The sequence below is a fragment of the Falco cherrug genome, chromosome 5 (genome assembly GCF_023634085.1).
Source record: "Falco cherrug isolate bFalChe1 chromosome 5, bFalChe1.pri, whole genome shotgun sequence".
Classification (NCBI taxonomy): Eukaryota; Metazoa; Chordata; class Aves; order Falconiformes; family Falconidae; genus Falco; species Falco cherrug.
This window is the reverse complement of record NC_073701.1, coordinates 50,434,324-50,443,258: the sequence shown is the minus strand read 5'-3', so window position 1 is coordinate 50,443,258 and position 8,935 is coordinate 50,434,324.

Here is an 8,935-nt window from a genome sequence, read left to right as displayed (position 1 = left end):
CCTGACAAATTATAGAACTTCAGAAATCCCATTTTTACCGATTTATCTGTAAAGGCTAATTAAAGCTAATAGAAGTGTAAAGTTTCATAGAAAAATATGATCATCAGGAAGCGTACATTCAGATTAAGATAAATCTGTCATCGTTATGGTTGATTTGTCTCTATATCATGGTACTATTACTCTGTCTCTGTTTAAAGGCACAACAGTCTCATGGTAAGATCTATTTGAAGATGTGCTATCTCATTTGTATGAAATTCTGTCTTTGTAGGTAGTATGAAAGGCCAACCATCCCTTAATGAGACCAAAACATCCTGGTAATAAGGCTGTATAAGCCTTTTGAAAATATCTTTCCAGTTGTTGGTAGTTTTGCCAAAATTTAGACCAAAGGTGACCTTTAATGCCAGTTGAGTTGGTTTTGGTAAGCTTTTGATTTAAATTTAGAAAGGTTAAGAGAAGTTGTTTAGAAGAAAAAGTTACTTTGTTTTTCCTTATCCTCATTTTAAACAGACTTTAAAGCAATATGGAATTGCCTCTTGCTGGTTTTGACCTAAATTTGGTCAAGCTATAAACTTCTGGAAAAATGTTGTTTGGAAAACTAAACTGTCAGCACTTTCCTTAACTTGTACCAAGTTTCTGTCCATCCTAGATGTACTACAACCACACAGGCTTTCCACACTTCTGTCTGTGCACTTTGAATAACAGGATGACTGAGAAGCCAGTCGTCTTCCTTTTCCTCCTTCTAAATTATACTTCCTGCCTAGACAACATGGAAGGAAAAGGAAATAACTGCAATTTAGTGGTGGAAGGAAGGGTCTGGGTCTGCTTGGAAGGTTTAGAAGCAGAATAGTTAAGAGGCGAAGCTGAAGGTGCAATGAATTATCTACATATGCATTATTGGGCTCTTTTATTTTGAGTGAAAACAGGAATGAAGCACTGCTGCTTATTTACTCACATATATGGATGTGGCGGTATTTGTGGTGGATTAAATGTTGTGAAGCTGAGGGGTAAAATCAGTCTTCCACTTTTTTAGCTTATCTGTAGGAAAACACTAGACTTATGGTTTCTCCTACCTGGTTTATAAAGGTGTCTCCAAACACATGGACATATCTAGAATTTACATTTCTTAGAAGTCTTAAGGTTTTTTTATTGTCTAGTTTCTGTGTCAAATGAAAAGATACTGTCAAAAAGGCTTAACAATGTCAATTTTACGACCTTTTTTTTTTTTGTTGTTTGACCTGGTTAAGTGGAATACTCCTGTATAACATAAATGAACGTATAAGCTGTTTGTGTCTCTTTAAAAAAAATAATTATCCTTTCTGGATAGTTATTTTTACATTCTCTCCTGTGGTATCTAATCTCATTACCATAATTATCTTAGCTTCCCTGCCCACTTCACTACTTTGTGAATGGATGGCATTTGGAATAGCTCCAGTAATCTTGTGTATTAAAATAAGTTGCAGAGAACTATAATGTGAGGGTACAGCTTTTTCTTTAGTAGCAGGAAGTGGATTCTTTTGTAGCATAGATGATAGAAGTATGAAGTAATGGGAAGGTACTTCTCATCGCCATGGATATTGGAACAGATCTTAGATGTGTCTTGTGTCGCTGTCAGTCTGAGCGCTTCCTCTGTGCACAGAAACACTGGGAAGTGATGTCATAACTTGTATTTTCTGTCATGTTTCTAATCTCTTTGGATATCTCCTGTTCCATCTCTTTTTTTGGCACTTGAGTTCTGCCTGGCTGAATTTATTTCTATATTTGAGAAGAATAACTTAAATTCCTACACAGTTTTGCACAATTAACAGCCAAATTATTTGCTTAGGTTGCCCAAGCGGGCAACTAAATGCCAAAGCAAGTTAGATTTTAAAAAAATAATAATTAAACAGTAGTGCGTGTACTTCAGGGTCCCTTAGAAAAAAGAAAAATGTTGTTTGATCCTAGCTTAGTTCTACAGAGAAACACAACTAGCTTTATGTATTTAAGTGCCAAATATTAAATGACACAGGATAATTTTCTATAGAAATGCAGGTTGCCTTGCATTTGGTTTGTGGACCTAGTAGACTACTAGAAACTGTTGCTTAGGTTTAAAAACAGAAGGTGCTCGCAGAGGTAATAGCGAATGTTCCACTTCAGTAAGTGAGAAGAAAATCTCATTTTAAAGTAGTTCTCAAAATCTCTCTCTTGTAACCACTTAGTGGATCTATATAAGAATAGCTTGTCCTCTGAGGTTGTCATCAAATTTAAGACTTGTGGTTCTCCAATGCATTTTTAAGCCTTTGTGAGCCTATTAAAATTAAGTTTCATGAAGGAATATTAAGTAATTGGAAATTCTTTCTTTGAAGAAGTTCAGTTGTCTCTTCAGTTTTGTGGTTGCTTTATGCACAGCTGCGTTCAATTCTTTAGAGAGTCCTCATTTAAACTTATGAATGTGCATCTTCCTGTATATTTGCTAGCAAATTTCTACAAGGCTTCTTTCTTCTCCCCCATTTCCCTGCACTGCTTTTAGAAGATAATCACTAAGCTCTTCTTTCATTTGAATGCTTATAAAAATGACAAAAAGTACTGTTACTGGTCTCTTTGCAAGAGACCTGTAATTAAAGGAGAATCTGTAGTCCGACTGCAGTTGGATTTTTTTTTTTTGTAGATTTCCCCCCCACCTCAGATTGCTATTTGGGTTATAGTCGGGTAGGAGGATTAGAGGAATTTTTTTAGCATTTAGTATTCAGTGTTCCTTGAGTGATGACCTGGTGGCTTCTTCCCTGAATCAATTAATATCATCCATGTCCTCTGTTATGATGGATACTTGGCTGCTGTCTGCCTACTTGATCTATGATTGTAAGTTCTTTTAATCAAAGCAGTGACTGTCCCTTCTTCTAGATCTCATATCTGGGTGCCACCTTGGTTGCATAAACCAGGGATCTAGTCTGTTTCCATTTTTAGATGTCCATGTTTGATTTCATTTCCCTGATTTAGTTTGTAACTGGACCTGTAACAAGGAATGCAGAAGTTTTCACAACAGAAACTAGAGAACTACAGATTTCTGCAATAGTCAACAGTTTTGAAATAGAATCCTATCTTTGAGTCTAATGTCTGATTTGGTAGATGTAAGGGTCAGCCTCCGTGGTTCAGTCAAATCATTTGACTTTTCCTGTGTCAGCATGTGAAGGATCTCTTAAAAGACTGGCTCCTTATTTACTGTGAACTGCAAGGAAAGGAACTGGAAGTCATCACTGTAGATCCTTAGTGCCACCCTATCTAATCTCTTTGAAACCAGTAATAACTGCCCACTTGCTGCTTTTTAGCAATACTGGTGTTAGTGGTTTTATAATAGTGATACTGAAAGGGGAGGGGAAAAGATGCAGTTATGCAGACCACCTTGTTAGTTCCTGCCCTGCTGTCTTTAGAATTCCATATGACACTTAAAAAAACAACCAAACAAAAACCAAACAATGAGCAAATCCCGATTTTCTGGGTCAAAGCCAGAGGAGAATAAACTTGATAGCTTTCCTGACACCTTCATTTAGGAGCACACTGGTCATGGGCCTTACTTGTAGATTAAAACTCAGGACTGTTTCTTTGAACTGTTCATCAAAACAGGTCTACAAAAGCAGGACTTGCCTGGTTTGGTGCAGTCTGTTGCTGTTCTAAAACTGCCAAACTTTTAAGATACAGACAGGCATGTTATGTTCCCAAAGAAAGTTTGTTAGAAGCCTGTAAGAATATAAGTCTACAGTCCTTAGGTAGGATTTATGACTGCTTTTCAAGGTACTTGTTGAACTAATATTCTCACTGAAATAACCCTTCCCTCTGTGCTGTTTTCCACAGATAATTTATTGATTCGTCTTTTTGGAGCAAAGCAAAAATTTGCTTTAACAAATGTCCCCTTGAAACCAAATACAATTTTTGTAGAGGAGGAAAGGGACTGTGAAGTTTGTTTGCTAGTGAATATTTCTGACTTCTGTAAAGTCATGGAGTACAAATGTGGAACTTAACCTGTGGCTTCCTCACCACTTAGAGAAGTGCTGCTAGATTGTGCCATATTTAATTGCCTCACTTCTAGCTTGAAACACTGCTTTTTTAAAAATGCTCCTTGCGTATTCCTAAATGGCCTTTCTATTATATTGAGTTTGCATTAAATTATTAAACCAACTGAGATGAACAATTTATTAGAATAGCCTAATGTATTTTGTACTGCCTTCATATTCTGGAAGATCACTTTCTAGCCTGTTCTTCCTTTGGGTCATTTAGTAGCATATCCTCATTCTCAGAATTAAAATCTGGGTACAGCAATTCATTTTTTTCTTTCATGTCGGTCTCATGAATCTTAATGTTCTGCTGGTCATTTGTGTACACATTTTACTAGAGCAATTCACATTAAATCAGTCTGTAATATCCATATGAATTGCTTTGAAATACAAAAGTAGATCTAGAAGTTACCCTAAACTGCAAATCTTTGTGGTTGAATTAATGAGTATTTAGGGCATGGGGATTTTTAGGCTTCCAAGAAAATGAAAGCAATATAATCAGTTTTAACTCCTGATTTAAGACTTACAAAGCTAAATTTAATTAAAAATGTTTTAGCCTTATAATGCTAGCCTCCTGTTTCTTACAGAGTAGCTGTAAGAAAGGTGCCTGGGAGACACTCCACTTGCTGGTTGGATATTGTGAAACTTCAGAAGTATGATGTCATGCATTTTCTGACTAGTCACTGGTACTACTATCTTTTCATTTTAAAATATTCTGCTATGGATCATTTTATTGGTTTGTTTTACATTTTTATGCCATGGGTACTGTTATCTAGGGTGAATTAGGATTGCAGATCTAAGCCCAAGAAGTAAAACCCCACTTTTGCTACGCAGGGTGTGTTACATGCAATACTTGTCTGTTGATTTGATACTTTTCACTAGTCTACTGAGTAAACCTGATGTATTGGGTGTTTACTGCCTGTCATGCATGCTCATTTTTCCTGCTTGGTGTTCCTGGCCTGCCTCCTTTCTCCACTACCTCTCCGGTCTCCTTTCTGCCTGTCTTTTCCAGAAGCTGTTGTCACTCCATCTGTTCATCTCATGATGAACTTTCTGGATCCTGGTGGTTGTTAGACCCATTAGCCAATATTGCTTCGGCCACCAGGTGTGTGCTTTCAGAACTGGGCTGTTTGCTGTAATAACCTAACTGTACCATTTCAAGCCAAAAGGATACCCTGGAGCGGGCATGCTGCTTTCTCCACAGGAGAATGGTGAGCACGTGTCTGGGCATGTTGGCATATCCTTGATCCAGGTGGTTCCTAAGCACTGCTGTGTTTCTTGGCTTTAGCTTGGGGAATAAACTTAGTTTTCTTTTCAGTTTTATGTAGAGTATACAAAATTTTAATCTTTACTTTTCTGTAGAGTTTTTTGTTTGGTTTTTTTTTTTTTTAATAGAGGCATGTTTGAAAATTTTGTTTCTAGAGGTGTGAGAAAGCTTGGCCCATGATGCAGTTACAGTTAAACAGAGGTGATCTGAGCCATTCTGCTTACCTAGGGCAGAGATGCTCAGCAGGTCTTCAGACAACAGTGCAAACAAAAAAGTGCCAGGGCACTTGGTGTGTGGTGAGGGGCTTGGTCTCTGCTTTGTTCCTGTAGGTGTTGGGCAGTCTAGAAGAGTGATTATCGGTTGACTTTTCGTTCTGTGCACGTACAAAGAGTAAGAATTGACTTACACTTGAAAAGACCGATCAAAGTTTTAGAGGGATTAGAGGATGCAATAGGGAGTGCACAGTGTGTAAAATTGTTCTAGCTGAAAAATTAACAGCTGCAAATAGCCCATTGAAACACACAGGCTTTTGAGAAGTACCTTCTTCACTAGTCCGTAAAAACAATGAACAAAACTGAGCAAAAATAAGTAATGGTAGGATACTGCTTAAAAACTAGACCAATATCGTATTTTTGCAGTAATCCTGATTGCCTACCTTGATCTTTCTTGGGCCAGAAGGATAGGGTGTAATTAATGAAAATTCATTTATCTTGAAGAATAAAGTGTTAATAGTTTGTTATTGTAAGAAAAATATTTGCTCCATTTTTGGTGTGTTAGACCTCAAGCAGCCTCTAAATTAATTAAAGTTACTTTGCTAATGGACATTTGTCAAATAGTACATTGGGAAGAACTTTTTGTACAAAAGTGGATAGATGTAAATGTAGATAAATGTAAAAATACTTATGTATTTTTACAATTTTTAGAATGTAATGTTGAATACCTTTTTTTTGCAAAATACATGTATTCTGAGGGCACTGTATCCTGGAGCGTAAGTCTATAATAACTGTTAGATATAAAAATCCAGTTGCTTTGGAATGGGAATTGTAGAACAGACATGTTATCCTCTTAGAGTGGTATCTTGTCTCTGAAAATATTTTAACTTTTAAGGAATAGATTATATAGTACATTGGGCCTACTGCCACTTCTCAAGTTCATCTAAATTATGACACACTGAGGATGCATTTTTTCTTGGTATCAGCAAAGCAAGTGCCCGTTACCCTAAATAACACTGGGAAGTGGAGCTCTGAGACAGTTCTGTTCTGATACCCACTGGCACGTTTGCGATTGTTAGATAACAGTGTTGCTGAGACAGAACCATTTAGCAGTGCTGTGCCTGATAGAAATCAGTAGCTCACTGCTTCAAAGCACTATATAAACACAAAGGAAATAGAGTAATGCACAGTCTGTAACAAGAAGGATAAATACAGACCTTCTGACCACCTCTAGAAAACCTCAAAAATCCTTCCTTATTAGTTTTACTCCTAAAAGCAAAAGTTCCAGAAGCTCCTTGAAGCCCACAAGGGATTTCACTATTGCTATTGATTTAATATGAAAGTGTTCAGATACTGTAGCAATGGATGGCAGCATAAAGCACTGACAAATCAATTAATAGAGTTTAGCCTTGGGGTGTGTGTTAGTTCATCTAGTCTCATCTGTCGTATATCACAAGCCATTAAATTTTTCCCTGTTACCTCTGTACTGAACCTAATAATTTGTTTGACTAAACCATAACTTGTGTCCAGCTAAATCATTACCTTTCAGAGAAATGTCCCGTGCTGGTTTGAAGACATGAAGAAAGAAAACACTTCTTCTGCCAGTTTGTTGCAATGGTTCATCATTCTCAGGGTGATGAGTGTGTGCCTTGTGTCTGATTTGAATTTGTCTGGCATTAGCTACCAGCCATTGATTCTTTTTATGCCTGTCTCCAGTAGGGTAAAGACCTCCATAATATTCTGCAGTTTCTCCTCATGGAGGTTGTAATATGATGTAATCAAATCACTTTGTGGTTTCCTTTTGGATAAGCCAAAAAAATTGAGCTCATGAACTGTCTCTCACTAAAACACGTCATTTAAGTTTTGTGGCTCTTTTTTCCTACCTTCATCAATTTTCTAGAGCCCTCCTTAAAATATAGGCACCAGGACAGTAAACAAGACTTCAGTACAGTTAAGGACTTGGTAATTTTAATACACAGGTAGAATTTTCCTAGTAACTTCTGAATTTATACATGAATGCTCATGTTAGCTTACTTTCAATTCCTGGAAGAAGATCTGTGTTCCTCAATGTAGGGGCATTTGTCTTTGTTAAAATGAACTTAGCCTGATGCCATTTCATCACAGTAATGCAGATTCAGCTGCGAAAGTGATGTCGTTATCACTGTTTATCACCTTGCCAGGTATTCTTGTCTACAGACTTCATCAGCCATGATTTTATATTTGCTTCCAGATTACCAATGAAAGCTTTTAATAATGTTACTTCCTTTATAACGTAACTGGAAACAGCTCTTTGATTCTATCAACACTTGTTTGTTGAGAGTGGCCAGTTAATCTTGCAAGATTTCAATGTTTCTGTTTTTTCTCTGCATGGTATAATTTCAACTTCATGGAACAAAACTGCATTCAGGAATAAATATCCCATTTGTTTGACAAGCTTTATTTTCCTGGAAACCACATTGATTACTTCTGATCGTAGGATTTTCTTTTAATTGTCTTTCAGTTTATTGTGTTGCAACTTCTCTAATAATTTTTATGTGGAATAGTCTCATAGTTGTATGACTACAAGTAACTCAGTATTTTGAATAATACTAAACCTGTTTAGGTTATCTTCTGGAATTTTTTGGGAATGCTAAGATTTATTGGAACTATCAACAGCATTCTTCAGGAAATTCTTTCATGGTTTCCTACAGTAAATTGTGTAGATCTGGTTTTGAAATACACCCAATCAATGTCTGTTTAACTTTCTTCTGGTTTGCTAATGGGCAAAAATTATTTAACGTCCTCATGTGATGCGAATGTGTTCTATTTCTGAATGCAGAAGACTTAATTGAATGATTTTGCATTATTAATTACATTATCGTTAGTAGTAAAGCCAGTTCTTATTTTTTTTGTTCTTAATTTATTCCGAAAATTACAGCATTGTATTCTTAAGCCTTTGTTCTTTCAGCTGCAGGGATTTTTATTATTTTTCCCTCAGATGTAATACTTCTCAGTTTCGCAATATTAACTTTATAGTAATTCCTACATAATTTAGTAACTTCTGATTTTTACTTTTTGTTATTTTTATCTACCTGAAACTTCACTTGACATTATCTTCCTTGCGTCAGTCTAAGGTGCTTGTCTACCAGATGGAGAACTGGACAAGCTGGCCTATCCACAGTTACTTTGTGTTTTTTCATCTCCAGGTTTGGTGGAACATTCATGCACTGTTCCAGAAGATAAGGCCTTTGGTTCCAGTCTTTGACCTTGTGTGTTCACACACAGAGTATGAAGCAGGCTAACCAAGCTGGTATAGGACGTTTCATCCAGGAGAATCGACAGATTTCAAGTCTGCTGTAGTCAGTGCACAGGAGGAGGGGAGATGTAAAGGGGGAAGGGTGGGGAAGAAATGTTCCTTTCCAAGTCATCTCATATTGGTAAACACAGATGCC